Below are 21,696 nucleotides of genomic sequence, written 5' to 3' on the forward strand. Positions count from 1 at the left end.
GGGACACCTTCCATTACACCAGGTAAATCAATTCAATCCAAGTATGTACACCAATGTATAAATACATACTTCATCCCCAAAGGTCTTTCTTTTCTTTGGGTTCATTCCCAAAGCCTGTGCACATCATGTTGGGTCCCAGGCTCTCCGTCATGTCTCCATCCTGTAGTACTCACTACAAACAGATTCTGGGGCATATTGAGGCATCCTTTGGCTGTCTGGCTGTGATTTCTTGTCCTTTTACTTGGATGGGTCCACTTGCAGAGTGGGAATCTGAATTCCCACAGGTTGACTGATGGAAATACCCACAGGGAGAGGGCTCCAGACCATGGATAGGGAGAGGAAACTACTAAGGGAAGGTTAAATGAAGGCATTCCTGTTCCATGAAGAGGGAGGTGGCTCTTACAGGTGAGTGGGGCCAGCAGCGTTTGAGAAGCACTCATGGGCACCCCAGCTCAGAGCAGCTTCTGGGGTCTGAAGGGAGCTACAAGGATGCTGGAGAAGGACTCTTCATTAGGGACTGTAGTGACAGGACAAGCGGTGATGGGTTCAAACTGAAACAATAAGTTTAGATTGGATATAAGGAAGAAGCACTTCCCTGTGAGGGTGCTGAGGCACTGGCACAGGGTGCCCAGAGAAGCTGAGGCTGCCCCATCCCTGGCAGTGCTCAAGGCCAGGTTGGACACAGGGGCTTGGAGCACCCTGCTCTGGTGTGAGGTGTCCCTGCCCATGGCTGGCTGGAACTGGATGATCTCAAGGTGCTTTCCAACCCAAACCGTTCTGTGCTTCTCCCCTCGCCCCCAGCCCGGCTCTCTCCCCGCCTGACAACAAAGGAGGCGGTCGGCGGTGACTCAGCGGCGGGCCCGCCCCTGGCCCGCCCCGCCGCTCCCCTCAGGCGAGGCCGGGCCGGCTCCGCGCGTGTGGCGGGGCCGCGCTGGCGGACACTCAGTCAGTCAGTGACCGAGCGGGCAGCGCCGGCTCACTCTTGCCCTGCTCTCGCCCCGGGCTCCCCGCCCTCGTCCCCCCACGGGAGAGCCGCCCCGGCGAGGTAGGTTCTGTGTCTCCTCACACAAAGGCGCTGCGCTGGCGGGGTGGGACGGGACAGCCGCGGGGTGGGGAGGGGAGGGAAGGCGGCTCCCGGTGAGGGTCCCGGTGGTGGCCGTGTCCCATGGCCGTACCCCTCCTCACGCTGTGGGGCGGGACTCGGCGGCACCCCCGGGCTGTGGGGGTTCGGCGGGAGAGCCCCGGCTCTGCGCCTTCCCTCGTGAAGGGAAACCGGGCGAGTTGTTAGCGGCTTTGTAAGAGCGAGAATGAAGGTGGGAGCGAAGTAGAAGGGAGCCCGGGGGGTGCGGGGCGCCGAGGATGTTGCCGGTCCCGCCGGCCGGGGGCCCGCCGAAGCCCGCTTCCCCCCGCGGCTGGCTGGGGCTGAGGAGCCCGCGGGGCCTTTCTGCTTCCCGGGGGGCAAACTTACATATTCTCTGGTGACTTCTGGGGCTGGAGCCGGGGCGTGTGGTGTTGGATGGGAAGAAGAGGTGGAAAAGAAGATAAGAGCTAGATATATTCTATTTCCTATAGGTCCTGCCTTGTAGAATGAGGGCTCAGAGCAGCCGAACTTCTGATGTAGACAGTGGATGTTGCCTTACAAATCTTTAGAAGCAGTAAACACTGGGAGTGTGGTGAGCACTTGCGCCTGTCCCCTTTGCTCCCATCCTTCCCAGTGCGGGTCTGTCAGTTTCCCTTCAGGCAGTCCAAATGTCCAGGTTTTCCTACGTTTGGGGTTGGAAAGCGTTGCGCCTGGCCAGGGTAACTGCATGGATAAATGCATGTTGGGGATTCACAGGGGGAAGGGATGCAGTGCAGGAGCTCTGTGTATCAAAACTACTTGTTTGCTTCTTCCATTGGACTTCTTTTCATAGCTTAATGAGTTCTGGCATGTATCAATACTGTGCGAATGCAGTGTGGCCGTGGCTGGCATCAGAGCAGAGTCTGGTCCTGTTAAGCTCAGGGCATGTTTGTAGCAAACTCAAGAGCGAGGCAGGAACATGTGAACTTTCTGGGTTTTGTTGAGAATTCTGCCTAGTCAAACAAAAATGCAGCAAAACGAGGAGAAGGTGCTTCTGTGTGAGCTGTGTGCAGCTTGTGGTGGGAGTACTGTTGACTAACACGCTGGCAGCGTTGCTGTTTCGCATTGTGGTACGTATATGTGTGTGCGCTAAGTCCTTTGGCACCAGTGAGGATGTTTAACTTTGGCTTGGCACAGATGTAGGAGAATGGAAGAATGTTGTTAAAAGTGGCAATAATTGCTTGGGGATCTTGTAGGTAATTTGAGAGGGTTTTTAACTGTCTTTAATCTCCCTGTGTTGTGAACAGAACACCGAGAATCTCTTTATTGATGGTTGTTTTCCTAGCAATATATGGACAGAGTACGTACTATGTGATAGCTGGTTGCTTATTGTCAGCGATATTTGCTCAGGGACAATAAACAATTGTTTGCTGGGCTTTATTAAAAAGAACCACAAAATCCCTATATCTCCTAAAACAAAGCCTTTACTGTCTGAAAGCAACTGTGGGCCAATTTCATGCTTGGTGTAGTTCCACTGATGTCCATGGAGTTTTGCCAGGGATCATTTTGGCAGGTGAAGTGTCACTTCTGTTTTTCAGAGTCCAAAATGCTCAAGACTAATGCTCATACTTTGCCTCCAGCATTACAGTATTGTTAACTAAAATGGTATGCTGGCGCTTCCCAAAAGGAAGAGGTAGAGGTGGGAGAGCCATCTCATCAGGTCCTAAATACCTCCCTGCTTCCTTTTTTGTTTCTGCTTCAGATCTCACACCCCTTAATTTACTCTCTTCTTTCTTTTTTTTCAGTCTTAGCCCCTTTTTTCTTTCTTCAAAATTAAGAAGTTTCTCTGAACTCCAGCTCACCCTTGAGCATTTAAAGGTTTCAAGGCTTGCTGTACTGAACTCTACACCATTCCTGCACAACAGCTAGGTAAGTGAGGAGCTGTGTGGCAGCTGTAGTCGGGAGATCTTTCTTGCACATGCTTCTTTACAAGCTGACTTATGTGGTGGCTCTGGTCAGTGCATTTGCTGAAGCGGCAGATTGTCTGTCTGACAGTCAGGCTGTGGAACAGCCAGGCTCGAGAGAGACAGTCGCTGGGATGGGGGTGGGGAGTCACTCAGTTTTTGCATTTTGCTGTACACCGGATGCTGAGAAACAGCTCTTTTTGACAACCCCCTTCATAACATTAGTAAGGACGGGAAAATCACATAAAAAATAGGAGCAGAATTAAAAATGGGGAAAGAAAGAGGAAATATTCTTGTTTACTGTGAGAAAAAAAATGGAACTGTTTAACTGGTAATTTTCTTCAACAGAACTTTGGCTTCCAAGAAGTTTAAAAAACAAAGATTTTCTTTAATAAAACTGTTATCTTTGTAGGCAGTTATCAGTGTTACATACACATGGCCAACTCTAAGGCTGTTCTGGCACTGTGATAGCTTTAAAGAGAACAAGTTTCACTGCTCAGCTTCACAGCGTCTCTGCTGAGACATTTTTGTATCTGACATCTTTGTGCTGTACAACTTTGGCTCTATCTGCATTTCATAAGTGCACAAAAAGAGCATGTTAGACACAACTGACAGCTGATACCCTTCTGATGCTTTTGGAAAAAGCAAGTATCAAAGAGCAAGACACACGCAACTCTGAATGGGAAAAAAAGTGCTTAATGCTTCTTTAATTCAGTGATTAGTCTAAAGATTGTTCTGGTTTGGCCAGATCTTATGTGCTTTTGAATATCAGTGGCAGTGTGGTTTGGTGCTTAACACGATGCTGCAAAGAGCCTGCAAGTCTTCTGTATTTACTTAAAGAGTACATAAGTTGGGGCGTTGATGTTTCATTTTAACATCAGACAGTGGAAGGATCCAGCTGTGGAAAGGGAATTGGTCACTTGCTAACCTGAACACAGAGCTGCAAATTTGACAGGAGAAATGTTTTTTTTAGGAGGAAGTTCAATTATCTGGCTAGGATTGCATTTCTCGATGATATTTTCTCTTTCCGCATCTTGCATGTTCTTGTCAGGTTTATGTCTGTGTGTGCTTCATTCATACTAATCCTCTCAACACTGTTCAGAAGTAGAAAGGTGTTGCATCTTCCCACTGTGGGGAAGACCCCTTTCCTTTGCAGGTGAAGAATAAGACCACCAGAAAGTAAATGGGTCATCCATGACTACACAGTACTGCAAGAACTTGAACTTGTGTTTCCTGAAGTAGTGGCTGGTGTTGAAATGAGAATTTTGCCCTGCACAGAGTAGGAGAAGAGGCACAGTCCAAATGGCAGGGTTTTGTGATAAATGCTTGAAAAGACATTCAGCATACGCATGAGAGAAAAAACAGGAAGGGACATTTTCCTTCTCCTTTCTACACCTGCTTTTAAATGGTAGGTGCTGTTTTACACATGGGTTTCTGGCAGGATCTCTGGGAGGTTCTTCATCTGGTTCCTTGTACAGTTGCATACAAGCAGGTGCCAGCAGAAGAGAAGAGAAAGCTTTGCAGAGCTAGGAGGGTCCTGGCAGGACTAGGACTGCTTTTGTGTGACCCCAGCAGCTGCATGAGATAATTTGAGTGTAGATCCTCACCCTGAGAGGCCACGCTCATACTTCTGGGTCTCTTATTTCTGATGGGTGCACGCAGAGAGCTGCTGTTGTTGCTCGGCTGCTCTTCCACTTCAGGGTGTGGGTGCGAAGGACTGTGTGTGGCAACTCTCTTGCTGTAATCCCTGGATTACAGGGATTATGTTAGCAGGAAGCACTGCAAGAAAAGGAAGGATGTGGTCTTTTCTTCCCCTTTCTAACTCATAAACTCAGAGGATGCCTCCCACCTTTGTGTTTCATCACACTGAGAAAACTGAAGTTCGCAGTCAGCTTTTTCCTTACGGCACCGTGTTTGGTGGTTGACTGTTACAGTTGCAAAGTCTGTTACAGTTTTAACTTCAGTTTCAAACCAGCAGCCTACTTCCTGTGTTCAGGCCAGTACCGCAAGTTTTGTGCAGTGAAGGGTAGGAAACTCGGAGGCGAGACTCGAGCAGCATTTCCAAGTTGTGTCTATGAAAGAATAAGGCACAAAGATTTTTGGATCAGTTATGTGCAGTGCTGTGTCCATTGATCTGTATCATGTTTTAAAAGAACAGGGGAAGTCATGTATGACCAACCTTATAGCCTTCTATGAGGAAGTGACTAGGTGGAGGGATGATGGTAGAGCGGTAGATGTAGTTTTTCTTGATTTCAGTAAGGCATTTGATACTGTCTCCCACAGCATCCTCATAGATAAGCTAAGGAAGTGTGGGCTTGACGATCAAGTAGTGAGGTGGATCGAGAACTGGTTGAAAGGAAGAAGGCAGAGAGTTGTGGTCAATGGTGCAGAATCTAGCTGGAGGTCTGTGACTAGTGGAGTTCCTCAGGGGTCGGTGCTGGGACCGGTGCTGTTTAATATTTTCATCAATGACCTGGATGAGGGAACTGAGTGCACCCTCAGCAAGTTTGCTGATGACACAAAACTGGGAGGAGTGGCTGACACACCAGAGGACTGTGCTGCCATTCAGCAAGACCTGGACAGGCTGGAGAGTTGGGCGGGGAGAAACTTGATGAAATTTAACAAGGGCAAGTGTAGAGTCTTGCATCTGGGGAAGAACAACCCCACGTACCAGTACAGGTTGGGGGTTGACCTGCTGGAAAGTAGTGAAGGGGAAAGGGACCTGGGGGTCCTGGTGGATAGGAGGATGACCATGAGCCAGCAATGTGCTCTTGTGGCCAAGAAGGCAAATGGCATCTTAGGGTGCATTAGAAAGGGAGTGGTTAGTAGGTCAAGAGAGGTTCTCCTCCCCCTCTACTCAGCCTTGGTGAGGCCGCATCTGGAATATTGCGTCCAGTTCTGGGCCCCTCTGTTCAAGAAGGACAGGGAATTGCTTGAAGGAGTCCAGCGCAGAGCCACAAAGATGATTAAGGGAGTGGAACATCTCCCTTATGAGGAGAGGCTGAGGGAGCTGGGTCTCTTTAGCTTGCAAAAGAGGAGACTGAGGGGTGACCTCATCAATGTTTACAAATATGTGAAGGGTAGGTGTCAGGATGATGGAGCTAGGCTTTTTTCAGTGATATCCAGTGATAGGACAAGGGGCAATGGGTGTAAACTGGAACATAGGAAGTTCCACGTTAACATCAGGAAGAACTTCTTTACTGTAAGAGTGACAGAGCACTGGAACAGGTTGCCCAGGGGGGTTGTGGAGTCTCCTACACTGGAGGTATTCAAGGCCCGCCTGGACAAGTTCCTGTGTGATGTACTGTAGGTTACCCTGCTCTTGCAGGGGGGTTGGACTAGATGATCTTTTTAGGTCCCTTCCAACCCTTGGGATTCTGTGATTCTGTGATTCTGTGATCTGAAATCAGTAATTGCTATAACTGATAGGTCTATAGCTGAAAGGGCAGGCTTTGTGGTGACTTGGTGCAGTTTGCTTTCTGTTATAGATCTAAGCCTGGCTTGGAGTTAATTGAGTCTTCAGTAGGTCATCAGCTTGTTTGAGATGGAAAAAGGGTCCTAGTTTCATGATGAGCGCAATAACCTTTGCCTTATTTAACTTTATTCTAGAAGCAAACCTCCTGGATTTGCTTACATTTGTAAAGTTTCTCTGTCAATGTGAAGCCAGAAGGTTGCCTTTTGTGCAATTATGTGCCACTTTTCAAAGAGAGGAACAGCACAATCATTTAGGAGCAGTGGGATGAGATCAATTTATTTTCACATTTATACTGTAGTCTCAGGCAGTGTGTGTGCCTGCAGGATGAACTGCGAAGCCACTCTTCTGTCCTCTTGCAAATCTTAACTTCTTACACTTACTGACCGTCTTTATGAGCTGCATTAGAGTCCTGTAGAGAACTATTTTTACAGTGATGAATCATGAAACGTGCTCTCTCTGTAAGGGATACTTCAATGTCCTGGACAGCAACCTTGCTGCTTGTTGTGGTGAGGTGGGTCTTATTTTTTCCCTTGTACCCACAAATTATTGACCATTCCGGTAAGCTGGAGAGCCAAAACCCACAAATGCTTTGGAGGAGAAACTGCCCTCATGTTTGACTTTGGTTGATGCAGTTCCCCTGCTTTGCAGTATAATCTATTTAAGGAAGGCAAAACTGAGTCATGAAACTGCTTGTTATTGTCTAGAGGAAAATCTACCTTAAGATGCTTTTGCTTACTTAAATATTAAGAGTTCTCTTGTCTGTCTTGAAAGGACATTCGGTTCTCCATGCTTGTGCCCATTGGTGCTAAGCAAACTCACCCAGTGGTGCCTGCTCTGAATGGGAGCCAAATCCTGCCTGTCAAAAGTATCTCAATAGCAATGGCATTCAGTGGGTCTTCTGGTGGGCTGGTGAGAGAAGGATGATGATGGGAAATAATAGAACAATTCTTTTCACTCTTTGCCTGTACAATGAACGGGCATTTGTAAGACCTCATGTATATACACAGGCTTTTGTTCTGGTACTAGTAATAAAACAGAGTTCACAGCTCTGACTAGTCAAGACAATGCGACGAGAAGTGGGTCAAAGCCATTCATGTGTGCATAACAGCCCTCTTAATCTAGGCCAATGCCTGTGCTGGATGCTTCTAAACAAGCCGAAAAGATTTCAGGGGAGCTGGAGTTCATGCTGTCAAATGGGTGAAGTGCACCTCTAGATGAGCAGAGCACTTAAGGATGGGGTCAGTATGGATGGTCTTGAGTTGCTTTGCATGTCAATATGTGCATAGAGCAAAAGCATTATAGTTTATACCTCTGAAGAGCAAGGAGTTTACTTTGAGCCAAAGGAAATTTTCTTCTTGGCAGGATGAGTTGCTGAGCGGCCCTTCAAATACGTGCAATTATGTTTAAATACTCCCCTCTTTTGAAGTTCTTTACCCAGTTCCTTTAAAAGCTACACCAGCATCACTGACCAGACTGATCTCTGACTCTTCATTTCAAACTGTCCTCCTAGAGTTGTCTGCTGTAAAATGTCACAATTAAAGTGACATCAGTTGCAGAAACTTTCTAGCAAGATGTATGGGTCTAACTAAGTCCTGTTTGATTTGAAAATGAGATTCACTATGTAAAGTTGTGCTTTTCCCCCCTGTAATGTTTTTGGCTGAAGCTGGTGAATGGATTACATTTTGTTACTGTAACATGTTGTCTTGGATTTGTTAATCCTATTATTTACCTTGAAACAGGTAACAAGGTTAAGGAGATGGCTTCTTAGTGCTTCTAAAGAGAAAAATTAGGTCTTAACTAGCTGGAAAGTATAAATATCCCTAAAGAGCAGCATAAGCAGGTTAAGAACTTCAAAAGAAGAGAGAGTATTTAAACACTGCTGCACTTCTTTGATGCTGTAGCAGTGGGCCATATGGGTACCAAAGTAGCTAACTTTTCTGCTCAACTTGTAATTTAGGTACCTAGTCTTTTCCTAATCCACTGCCGTGATTTCCTATGGCAAAGTATTCTTCCTTTCCTTGAAATTGTCACTGCGTTGCTAGCATGGGATGACTACCGGCAGCATTTGTCAGGAAAAGGCTAAGGTTGTGGTTGGCTCAGTCTGTGATGTACTTAGCTTTGCATCCAGAAGGATGCCCAGGTTTTCTAATGCTCTGCTAATGAAGGTCTTGGTGTCTGCCATACAAAATCCTTAATTGCTGAAGAATCCCAATATCTGCTTTCAGTAAAACTTTTCCAGAGCCTCCTTTTCTTTTTTTGTCCCTCAGAATTAGGCAAGAAAAAAGAGGCTGTAGCTGCTGAAGCGCAATGCTGTCACCTGTTTTATATTCCTGTGGTTTTCTGTATTGATGGAAGGCTTTGTTTAAATGCTTAAGTCTTTTGCTTGCCATCATCTGGTAGCATACAGAGGGAGGGCTGCATTTATAATGCCTGTTCTGTGCACTGGAAGACAAGAGCTTAGAATTTAAGGCAGAGGAGTGTGCTTTCAAAGAGCTTGTTCCTTCCAATGTTGATGAAATTGAATTAATGAAGAGTCCTATGAAACTGGGCATAGCATGTGTTGATAAAATAGTGCTTTGTTAAATGGCTGCTCTAAAGGATCATTTCAACCTCTTCCTCCTGTTTTAGTATTAGATCTTAATATCTTTATTACGAGTAAAATCACGACTAGTAGAATTAAGTATTTAATTTTGAGCCAGTGGTAAGTTAGTTTATTCCTTTTTTTATCTTTAATGCTGAAGAAGCCCCAGCACATTCCGTTTGATTCACAAGACTTGAGATTCATCTTCATTTTATCTCCAGAGTTACACTTTGTTTTGGGGTATTTTTTTTCTAAGAGAAAGCTGGTTAATTGACAGCTAAAATAACCACAGATGTAGTTAATTTGCTTTCTAAATGCAGATGTTTAGAGTGCTGTGAAATTAGGCAAAGATCGGATTTCTTGGGTGACATGGTCTAGTGTGAGGTGTCCCTGCCCTCAGCAGGGAGTTGGAACTGGATGATCTTAATGTCCTTTCCAATCCTAACTATTCTATGATTGAGAAAGCAGCAGATTACACATACTAGTCAAGAAAACATTGAATATCAGAAGTAGCTCCCTGCTGTAAAAGCAATAAAATAAGGAGCTCTAATTCTTACTGGGTGTTTTCCCCAGAAAAGGGACTGGGAAAATACTCTAAAATACAGCCATTGAAATTCTTAAGATTAAATGTATTTGTAATAAATGTACTTTTGTCTTTTCATATGTATTTTCAGACTGTTTTAGTTAAGATGCTGTGAACTCAGTTTAGGGTATCATGCTTTGCTAATGGGAGGCTTTAGAAGTGTACTGTAGGAAACAATATCCCTCAGGAATGAAAGGATACGAAAGCTCAACAAGCCATTTACAAAGACCTACAATCATTCCAGTGAATGTGGTTAAACTAGGTAATTCCTGCTTCAAATTTTATATTGTGTATTTGAAAAACAAGCTGTCAGGATAAACAAATCCTTCCAATGTCTATTTCGAGTAGATAAATATTTATTATTGTCCTTTTACAGATTGAGAAACAAAGGCTGAATTGACTTGCCTACAGCTACAACTGATTAGTGCACAGTTAGAATTTGAACTGGGGACATCACGAATGGAAACCAAATGAAGAGATAATATAAACTTTATATTTCAAGGGTAAACTCATGACCCCAATATAGAAATCATCTTCCCTTTATAGAAATCCTTTACTTTAGGCAAGTAGGTAGCCTAAAATGCTGCTGCTTACTGAAAACAGGATCTGGTTAGACCATGATCATTACCTTGCTTGCCAATTTTGTGTCTTGCACTACCATTAACCTTGTTGTTACTGAGAAAATTCCTAAAGACAAATTAGAATTCAAATTAGATTTCCCAATAATCAAAGTTCAGATGAGGAGCACACAGCAAATTAGGCTTCATCTCAAAAGCTGCAACACAATCATGCTGGAGATTTCCTTTATTTATTTCCCAGATAGATTATTGCTGTGAGTCACCCAGAGCAGTCATACTAAATGTGGAAATGCAGCTGACTCAAAGACAAGTGATTGGCACTGGCTTATGGGATGTCGCTAACTGTGGTTTCATTAAATTGCTGTTTTCCCTCTGTCATAGAATCACAGGATGGCTTGGTTTAGAAAGGACCTTAAGATCATCCAGTTCCGTGGGCAGGGATGCCTCACCCAAGGCTCTGTCCAACCTGGCCTTGAACACTGCTGGGGATGGAGCATTTACCATCTCTCTGGGCAACCTGTTCCATGCCTCACCACTTTCACCTGGTCAAATGTTAATCTTCATTACAATTTGGGCTAGGTTTAGAATAAACATTTCTTGTTTTGTATCTGGTGAGCTCTCTGGGTCACAAGGGCCATGACTTTTTTTTTTGTTAATGTAAAGGATGATGTATATTCAAGCACAACACTCACTTGCTGGAGGGGTGATAGTACTCGGGGGTTACCACAGCACCTCAGTACTTGTGCATTCTGGGATAACAGTGTGGTCTGTAACAGGCTTTGGGATTCCCATGCATCCCCTGCATTTTTCTAGAGATGCATTTGGAAAGAATTCAATTAATTGCAGTTTTCAGTCAATGCCTTCCTGTCATCCATGAAAAGTAAGAGATAGGGAGGTTATATATATTTATATGGTGTTTCTGTACAAGTTGAGGCAGTATCAGACTTTTAGTGATAATTTTTTTAGCTTTAAACATGCTAAGTTAGAAAGCAAAGCAAACTTCTCTTAGTTTTCTGTACTAGTTGTTGTTTGATTTAGATTCCTTAACTGCATTGTTTGCTCTGATGCTTGTGATTCATTTGAATGTGATCCATGGAAAACCTAAAGTAAATATGAGATAGTACATTCTGGAGAATCAAAAGGTCCTACAATGAGTTGTGGTGCTTTTAAAGACATTTTAAATGTCTTTCTGTAAACCAATTGTTGAATGAAGAGCAGGTGAATAGAAGTTTAAAAGCTTTACTTGTTGAAGTTTGGGACATGAAAAGCCTAGAGTAGATCTAAGTGTTATTACTTCAGAGTCCTTAATGGAAGGGGAGTAGAAGAGTCTTTTTAAATGGCTTTCTTTATCTTTGCCCAGGGTTTATAATTGGATCTAGGGCTTGGAGTTTACAGGGTTGGATTGGCATTGGAGTGGAAGTATTCACATACTATTCAATGTAAGGTGGTCAGATTTTTCTGTTGTCTTTATCTTAATTCCCTTAATTTAGTCTCTACTGTGAATTGTTTCTTTTCTGGTGTATGTATTTTTCTGTGTCTTTTGTGGAAAGCTGAAATGTACAACAGTGCAGTTCCTCTCCCCTTCATCTGAGTAGTGTTTGCCAAGAGCGTCTTGTCCAGAACCAGCAGTTTTGAAGCTGAAATCCTGACTTCAGAAGGTAAAGGCCCTCAGCTGAAATCTGGCTAAGGTGTACACATATTTGTGCACCAAAGAAAAGCAAGCTGTCTTGCAGCTTTAACTCCTGGTAGCGCTATACCTTCTGTCCTCCCAGCCACATTCTGGACTCCACGTGTTGCTTTTCAGAGCACAGAGCGAAGCTCTGTGGTGCAGTAAAAACATGTATGTATCTTCCACAGCCAAATGATGATGATGATGAACTGCAGCTGGGTCTGTGCCTGATTCCCCTCTAAGCATGAGCAAAATAAGCAAGAGGAGTAAAAGCAAAGAACACAGTAAATGGAAAGACTTTCAGTGAGACAGCTTTTCCTCATCTGAGTAACTGACCTGGGATTAAACTGGGTTTATTCTCATTGCAGCAGGATTAGACCTTGTTGCATGATCCTGTGTAAGACAATTCATTAAAGTTGTTTCTTTTTGCTTTTTCTAAAGTGAAAGATGCTTCAGATTGTAGCTGTCAGTTATTACAGGAAGTTTGTAAAATGTCTGAAAGTGATTCTTGCAAGAATCAAGTTTTAATCATGTTCATCACAGTGATGGTGTGTTTTTCTTAATAGCAGAGGTCTTCGTACTTAAAACTGGAATAGTTTTGGCTTTAGGGGCTTTTTTCTTGTTTTGGTGGGTTGTTTTTTCTGATTTTTTTTTTTTTTTTTTTTTTACTTATGTATGCCACAGAAGCTAGAGGTATTCTACAAGACATCTACTTTCAGAAAGAATGAAGGCAGGAAAGTGCACTGGCATTGATGTTTTCATCATCATGGTGTTTAAATTTTGCCCTTATCTCTGTATTGGGGAAGAAAATGGGTCATGCTGTAATACTAGACTGGAAAGTAAATAGATGTGAGATAACAATAACAGCAAAATAATCTGGTATATCTGTTTGCACCATGTGTATTTCTGCTGCAAACCAAAACTGCAAACATTCTTGCTGATGTGCACGAGATAAGCTTGCATGAACCTTTCACACCAGCATAACAAGCTTGAGCTCTTCCATGCTGCCTAGCTAAACCCTGTAGCCAGTGTGGGGATCCTCCCATTTTGCCTTCCATAAACCTTGGTTTTGTTTTCCTGACAATTCATTTCCTGTTGATCCAAATTCTTTGTTTGTTTTGGGTTTTTGTTTGTTTGGTTTGGGTTTTATTTTCTCAATGTGCTTCCAAGGCCTGTTCCTTGTAACTGTGGTGTAGCAGCACTGGAATAAGCCTGGACTCCTGGCTGGAGTCTTTCATTACTCAGCCACTGGTTCACATGAAATTTAGGGGAGCTGCACATTTTGGATGCTTCAAACCCTTTAAAAACCAGACAAAACTTATGAGGAGAGCTACAAGTGCACATTTAAATTACCATATACGAAATCTAAGGTCATTTAGCTTAAATACCTAACCTCATCCTGTATTTGTTTCTTGATTGTGAAACAGTCTCTCTTGATATGTTTTTGCGGCTTAGCTTTGCACCAAGGAACTCCCTGTGGTGGCTCTTGCAGCCCGGCTCTTGCAGTCTGGTTTTGCTAGAGCCATACTGATTTAGCTAAGATGTGGGCATGAGAACAGCATCCTAGATTCTTCCTACTTCACATCTGAATGCTTTAGAACATGGTAGCTATCTTTTTAGGAAGCCTGTTGTGCAAGCAAACCATGCTGATTTCCTTCAGCTCTAGTTAACTGTCATTTGGTGGGTAGCTGAGATGGGGCACAGTAAATATGTGTTTATTCTTGCTAACCAATGAGCAACATCAGAATCTGTAAAGCTGAAGATGGAAAAAAACCCCTCTGTGTTTCAATCCCCTCATTTGGTTACAAATCTGAAGGTGTAATGTTAATTTATTGCTTTGTAACTGACTGAGTTATTCCTGTAATTCAGCAAGATGTGCATTGCAAAGTCTTGAAAATGAGGGTAGAAACTCTTGTTCTTTCTAATTGTTGTGTATTTGTAAACGGGCTTCAGGCCTTGGAGCTGGAAGACTAACCACTGAATTCAGCATACTGCTGGGTTGTGTCACAGAAAGATCAAAGCTGGCTCTATGTGAAGTGGACACTTGGACACGCTGGTATGAAACTCAGTAAGCCCACAGTGAATATATGTTCGCTGATTTTTGTGTGTGTGTGTGTGGGGGTTCATTTCTTTTCCACAGTCAAAGATCATATCGTAAAGCAATTTCTTTGTATCAGTGGCCTGTCACATCATGTAGGACCAATCTTTGCTTACATAGGAAATACCTATTAAGGAAAGCTGCTGCAGACCTGAGCTTGTGTTATAACTGTATTACCTCTGTTGGCCAATAACCGTGTTGTATCTGGTATGCTTCCCAGTGCTTGAACATGCCTGGAGAGTAATTTGTGAAAAACAAATACAACAAGGGCTGATACATTTGGCCAACTTGCAGAGTATCAGGGTCTCATTATTTCTTTTCCTGCTTCCTGCCTTTTGGGGTTTTTGTTCAGAACTTGCCTTTTTTAATACAGCATTTCCCCTTATCAGCCTAGGCAAGGGTCTTTCCTGTCAGGGAGGCTGAGGACCACATTCTGCAGGGGAGGAGAAAAATAAAAGATAGCAGAAATGTACCACTTACTACTATCAATAAAACTTTAATTAACTAAATGCTCTGTCTGGCTTCTTGCCCATGTAATAAATAAAAATCAGAGCAACTCTCCTAAGCCATTATTTGCTGTTATCAGAAATACTTCTGTTTCCATTTACGTTGCCATTCTGCAGTGAAGCTGAAGAAGAATTGGCTGGCAAGTCTCTATGTGCAAAGAAATCTTGGCGATGCAGGTTGTGGTTCCCTATATTTGTGTGTCCTAAAGAGCTGCCTTCATCAAACCATTTAAAATCACCTCTCTATATACAAAAAGTATGGATCCTGCAGCAAGACTCCCACTGACTTTGCTTATGAGGTCTGTCCAGGGTTGCCTCAATTTACTGCAAGATGCAGGATGCCACTTGCAGAATTTCTTGGAGAGGAAAATTCCTGTTCAGCAAAGCCTGTGCCTTGCTTCCTCCCATACCATTAACCCAGTTCCTGTTGATGAGAGGTCTTTCTGCAAATGCTGCTCAACCTAGTAAGTCAGATTTAAACCATCTGAGCAGGTACTGGGCAGCTGATGGTGGCTGAAGGAATGAACTTCCTCACTCCAAACCTATGCAAGGTTTTAGTTAGTTCTCCACTTTTTATGTTGGAGACCAGCAGTGGCCTGCCTGCCTCTCCATAAGGGACTGAACCAGTATCAGTGCTGCCTGGAAGTGGTTGTCCTTTAGGTACAGTTATGGTGATGAGTAATAAGGAAGGAAACAACCATTCTGACCACCTTGCTTCTGTTTTTGTTCCCGAATCTCCTGGTTTTTATCTAATCCTCAGGCTCAGCAAATGAGGTTTAACACTGAGCTGATTCTGTGAAGAATTAAGCGGTCAGAAGGAAGATTTGCTGTGCTGCCTGAGGTGAAGTGGGGTCTTGTCAGATCCCCATCAGGCAAACCACATGTCACTGTGTCCCTCCAGAACCCAGCAGTACCCCCTGCTACCCCACAAGGGCAGAGCCTAGGGGCAGCATCAGCACTGAACTCAAAGTGCAGCCCTGGCACTGGATGTGAGCTGGGACACCTTTCATCTGCAGGTTTGTGTGATTCTTTTCCCCTCCATCATCCTCCTGTGGACTGATGGTGGGGCACCTCTCCAAAAGTTTACCTGCATCACCTACTGCAAGAACCATGTTGTCCTTGTGCAGTGTGGGTGCTGGCAGCAAGGGTGAGCTTTAGGCAGCAGAGATGAACCCATTACTGAGCTGGCTGCTCCTTGGTTGCCTGTTTCCTGTAAATGCAGATGCTGTCAGTGTTTTTGTCACTGTTGTTGCAAGAAAGCATTTTGCTGCTGCATTTCACCATCAAAATGTTTATGTTGCTGTGAATCAGAGCTGACTTAAAAGCAGGTGGAGGACATCTCCCTAAGCCAGGATGTCTCTGCCAGAGTCCTAGAAGCAGTTGAGGCTCACAGCACAACGACCATTCTGAGTGGCCTTACAGCTTCTTCCAGAGGGGAGTTTGCCACAGCTGATAGCAGCCTCTCATGATAGCCAGCAAAGGGTGGGGGACAGAAAACATCATACTGAAATCCCAGTCCCTACAGATGGAGAGCCCTGGTGACCACGAACTGGGATTCTCTGACCATGAAGTTGAGAGCCAGGAATTCCCAGGGCTGCTCCTTGGAGCACAGGGAAATCTGTCATTTTCTTCCAGCCCATTTTTTTCATTTCCTGGTTCACCACTCAAGTTAACTTCCCTTTTAAGTGTTGTTTACATTTGCAGCTTTCAAAAGGCTCTCTTATGTCAGGCTGTAATGTAGTGCTAGTCATTATTTCAGAGATGGCCCCTACGTTGCCTCTTGCCCTCTCTTCTGTCATCAGCTCCCTCCTGTGTTCTGTGAAGTTTTTGCTTCTTTCCTGACTGCAGCACAGCAAAAAGTGAGCTCATATGGAGCTCAAATTACGGCAGAACCAGTTCGGATCTCCTTAATGGAAACCTTCCTTCTCCAAACCCTTTTGCACTCCTTTTACTTAAGTCATGAAATTTCTTGTGTTTGAACTGTATGAAAACAAACCAAACCCCTCTTCTCTATTAGTTACAAAACACTTCTGTTCCTTTCCCTGGTTTTGTTTCATATTATTGACTTAACTGCTGTGGAAGAAGCATCTTGGGGTAAAAAGACACTGCTTCTTAGCCAAACAATTTAAATTTTTCATAAAGGGAGCTGTATAACCAGACTCCTTATGAAATGAGTTAAACATCCATTCCAGCTCGAGCTTTAAATAGGAAGCGTGGATCATCTCAAAAGCCAGGAAAATTTGGACATGATAGAGTATGGATGCAATAATGCTTTTCAGCAGCTGTGGAAATAAAGGAGAATGTCTGGTTCTGGCAGAAGCTTGCATAAACTTATAACTTGGGGTGTTTGCGTGCGAGCTCAGGAGACAGTGAGTTTTTGCAACCACATGCGATGATGAGTGGTGTGTGAGCATCCACCCATGTTTACAGAATCCCATGGTAAGTGTCTTTTCAATATTCCTATTTTTTTCTTGAGGCAGAAATGTGCTAAGAGGTATTGTAGACCTTGTTAAGTAAATTCCATCTCTCCTTTTGTATTCTTGTTCTGCTTTTTGGCTTTCTGTGCTATGGGTTAATCTGTTGGTGATGCTTAAGTTTAAAGGGACCTCAGTTGCATGGTCATTCATGTGAAAAAAGAAGATAAATTGTATATGCTTCTGAGTGTTTTTCACTGGACTCCTTATATTACCCCTGTTTTTTGAGATGATGTGGTACCATCTTATTTGGGTAGGTTGTGTTTTCTAAAATGGCCAGCCTTGCATTTATGCAAGAAAAGCTGTGGTGTCTTTGCCTTCAGAGTTACAGCAAACCCATGATTACTGCAGAATCATTTGGGAATAGGTTCTCTCCCATTGCTGTGCTTAACTTTAAAGATGTACAGTTCCTTGTAAAGAAATTTAATGAGAAATAATAAGGTCTTTTAGCCCTACAGACTCAGTTCTCTGCAAGCATTTAGTAAATGACTTATCGAGATCAATAGTTTCCTGTGTTTTATTAGCACAGCAGTTTCAGCTGGTCCTGTAATCTCACATTTCTTTTTATAACTATTTTATAAGGAGAAGGACCCAATTAAACCAGTTCAGGTTTCTCTGCTGCAGTGCTGCTGTCCTTGTTTTCACTATACAATGCCCATCTTGGCCTTTGCCATGTACCCCGACACTCCTGCATTTGCATGGGAAGCTTCTACAGCCCTTATCTTTTTGACCATCTTTGCCCCTTGTTATTCTTGTGTGTACACAGGTGCATACGATCCAGTGTTTGCTCTGTATTTTCTAGCCAACACATGCCAAGATTACATTGAGGTTCCACCTCTCTGTGCTCTAGACACTGAAACCTCCTATACTGGAGCTGTGTCCCCCTTGCATCCCCTGTGCATTTACCGACTGCTAAGCCAGCCCCCTGGAGCAGGGCTGATGTAGAGAGGTGGGAAAAGAGAGTAGAGGGGGGAAAACAAGGGAACTGCTGCAGGGTGATGAGGAGAGCTTCTACTATCTGATATAGTGAACCAGGTGGTTTCTGTTGTTGCCAGTAAAGGCAAGGATAGAAGGTAGGCAGGAAAGAGGCATGCCGTATCTGCAGCAGCCATCACCAAAAGTAGGTAGCTGTGCTGTAGGAGGAAGAAAAGGAAGACTTTAACTCTTGGGTGGTGTGGCTCTTGAAGGATCATTTTCTGCTTCTCCAGGGAAGAATAATGCAGATGGGCAGAGCCTGAAGGCTTTCTGCAGGATGTAAGTCTGACATGAACCTGATCCTGCTCTGGGTGCCTGGTGTGTGATAAAGCAGCACTGCTTTACCACCACTTTGTTGTTTAACTGGTAGCTCAAGGAGGTATGGAAGAAGCCACTATGTTATTGTCTTTGTCTTTGTACAAGCATCCTGCCAGTGTTGATACAGGAGCGAGTCTTATCCAGGAGGAGCTCAGGATGAGTGTGCTTTAGATTCTCTGTTGGGGTTGTAAGACTTAGATGCTAACTGCATATTCAGGATTGGCAAAGACTGGTTACAGGATGGAGTGCCATGGTTTGTGAGTTTTAACATCATCTTTAAGTATTTTGTTGAGTATATATATATTGTGTAGATTGAAACATTAATTTAAACTGGATTAGAAATACATAAATGTAATGTGGAAAAATCTTATTTATAACTAAGTTTAAAATATGTGTGTAGTTTAGCTATAATGAAATATTCAGTCTAACTTAAGCTCCCTTATCCCCTGATCTAAGCACCTTAAGGCTTCCCCCCTTTGTGACCTGCTGAAATTTACTGGCTAAGATATTGGAACCAGGTTTTTTGAGAAACGAGCAAAATTTGTCAGTTGTCTGTCAAATTCAGAGAGATTTTGTTGATTTTTATTTCATTCAGTGAATTCAGTATCTAGTTATTTCAATTCAATAAATAGATATTCCAAAGCTGAGAAAGTGATTTAGGTGAGAATTTATGTCATAAGTTTGATCCATAAGCAAAATGTCTGTTCCTCTCTGTGCCCAGCCTGCTTCAGGTGATTTTATCTAAGTAAATAACACCAGTTTGATGGTTTTATGAATTTGCTTTGCCTCCCCTCACCTCTCTTAATGCCACCCTGATAGGAATAAGAGCTGAGAGTGTGTTTGTGTAGAGCATTAGAACAGAGTCATTTTCCATGTGTAATAACTTAAGTAAGGGTGTGTGATGTGCAAGTTATCTGCCTCTTCAACAAAGAAAAGGCTCATGTTACAGCAATCCTGCAGAGAATAAAATGTAGACAATGCTACAAATACTGAACAGTCAAGACTTCTGCTTAAATAACTTTCATCTTTAGCATCTGTTCATTTCTAGAATACAAATCAACACCAGTGCTCTCCTCTCTGATGCATCTTGTTGAATCCTTTTCAGCTGAAGTGAGAAATGGAGGCTTGGGATTATTTGAGCCTGTATATACTTTGCGGGTTGAAACCCACAGGCTGCAAGGTTTCAATATGCAAAGTTGCCCCTGGCTGTGCAAGAGGATTCTTAAATGTGCAGGTCTTGAAGAAAAGTGGTCTGTTAAGGAAGGGCTGCCTTGGGTAAAAACAACCTTGAAAATTAAAGCTTGCTATGATTTCTTTTTTAAATCAAATAGGCGCCTGGATGAAGGGAATTGGTCGTAAGAAGGAAGTCTTAAAACTGGTTTCAATTAGATTTCAAAAGTGAGGGCTATGCAAGTCATTTAAAACCTTGGATTTCTCACCGCCACCGGAGTTAATAATTGCAATCTAACATGAAGTTCTGTCAAGATACAGTGTGGTCTGTGAAGGGCCTTATGCAGGTTAAAACAGTGGTTTGGAATCATGTTTAGCATCTGTCTGGAGAAGGAGCAGTACACGGGAGGAGATGACTTGTTCTCACCAGTGGGATGCTTGTAGATACAGCTGATCTGGAGCTATTATTTAGTCATGTTTTGCCTAGGCCTTCAGTGCTGGTCTGGAGACTAGGTCAGCTGCACCAGAGAGGCTCTGGTTTCTGAAGGAAGATTGCCAATCCTATCCCAGTGTCTCCTTCCAGTACCCTTTTAGGCTTTGTTAACAGTCCGCTTACTGCCTCCCTTCAGCACAGAAGATTGTCAGTCATCTGATACTCATTTACCCAAGTGCAGCCATTGCTAAAGTAAGTGTAAAATGTCTGTGCTTCCCTGTGTCATCTCCAGCCAGCATCCTACAGCACAGACACAGATACGCACAAGGAGCATGGACAAGAAAGGGAACTACTTCTGCACAGTCTCCTTCAGTCTCTATGACCCTCTCACAGTCCTTTCTGAGTCCATGAAGGAGAACACACACTTCTTTGCATGTTTGCCCAGAAAATAAATGAGTATAAAGTAGGTTACATCCTTCCAAAGCTGTAGCAGTTTCCCCACCACCACCTTTACTATTAATCTGAATATTTGATATCAACAAGATCACAGCAGATTAAATAGTGTTTTCAGTTCCAACTGGATGTGATTGCTGTAATTGTTACATCCAAAGACATTTCCATCTAAATACAAAATGACTGGGAGTGGGAAGAAGAGACTGCTAATGAGAATATGAAGCAAAATACTAACAAACAACATTCTCTATCCTGGAGACTGGGGAAGGAGAAGAGCAATTTAAGCAAAAGGAATGAAAAGAGACCTTGGTTTGAATACTTATTATGGCTTAAAATGTGTAGTTAAAAAATGGGATTTAAGCTGTGACCTGAATTAGCGGGTTCCAGTTAAAGTATGTGGATTGGACTGAGGGGATAAATAGGTATTGCAAGTATTTAAACCTGAAGCAGGAAAAGGAAGGGAGAGAAGTAGGAAGCAACTGGGCACCCTGTCTGTTAAGGCTCTGAGACTAGGATTTGTGTATCTAACTGAGGGCTTTTGGGTTTCAGTCATGTTGATTATTCAGTATTGATTTTTCTTAGGAAAAAAGCCCTAACAGCTATGCACCATATGCATGTTTTCCTGGAAATAAGAGAAAACAGTATCTTAGTACTTCTGTTCATAGTTTAGGTTATTCTGCTTCCTGTGTGTCACATGTATGGAGAAGTGCTGTTGTAAATGCAAATAAAAGTTTAATTAAGAAGCAGAAACTTCTGATCAAGATCTGGTTTATATTTCATACAGTTGATCACGGGGGGCAAGCTGAAAATTGAAGATAACAATAGTAAGTGTTTTAAAGGCATGGATCTCAAGGTAAATGCAGTGAAACCCTGCTATTTGTCTGGCATTTTAGGTGACAGCAGAGATGTGTTTACTGTATTAGAGCTATACTCAAAATAGAAAACTGTATTGGAAAACTTGGACTGCGTAAATAATAAAACCCCACAAAGAGTTACTTTAAGGCATGGGAGAAGAGGTCTGGCAGTGCACTAGAGCTTCAAAGACATGGAGTCTGCTGTCAGGATACCAGTGAAGATCAGCTGGCCACCCTGTTGTTGAATGGTCCTTGCCTAAACTCCATAGTGACTAGATAAAAGAGCAAATGGAGCATGGGGGGTGGGAGAATCACCATTTATGCAGAAAACACCATCTTTTAACTGCCAAAGTTCTGATGTGCTGTTTCAGTGTTATGTCAGTACTATAAGCACCTGATGGTTTCTTTAGTCTGTACAGCCCTACGTTCATCCCATCCAACTGAACTGGCTCTGTCTTCCATTATAGTCATCGAGAAAGACAGTTTTTAGAGGTTGTGCCTAAAA

The 21,696-nt window shown here is 43.3% G+C and overlaps 1 protein-coding gene across 9 annotated transcripts in view; it reads left to right on the top strand.

The window, feature by feature from the left end:
* The first annotated feature begins 872 nt into the window (after window positions 1–872).
* Window positions 873–21,696, top strand: part of FAM107B (family with sequence similarity 107 member B) — a 61,559-nt gene continuing 40,735 nt past the window's right edge. For 4 of the 9 annotated variants that reach the window (XM_065667544.1, XM_065667533.1, XM_065667514.1 and 1 more), the window contains exons 1-2: window positions 873–1,045; window positions 2,866–2,989. The gene's annotated coding sequence lies outside the window, so the exon portion shown is untranslated. Of the gene's footprint in view, window positions 1,046–1,572; window positions 1,674–2,865; window positions 2,990–21,696 lie in introns of all 9 variants that reach the window. The other 5 variants (XM_065667572.1, XM_065667562.1, XM_065667486.1 and 2 more) reach the window with 3 other exon arrangements.

Source organism: Lathamus discolor, chromosome 1 (assembly GCF_037157495.1).
Source record: "Lathamus discolor isolate bLatDis1 chromosome 1, bLatDis1.hap1, whole genome shotgun sequence".
NCBI classification, from domain to species: domain Eukaryota; kingdom Metazoa; phylum Chordata; class Aves; order Psittaciformes; family Psittacidae; genus Lathamus; species Lathamus discolor.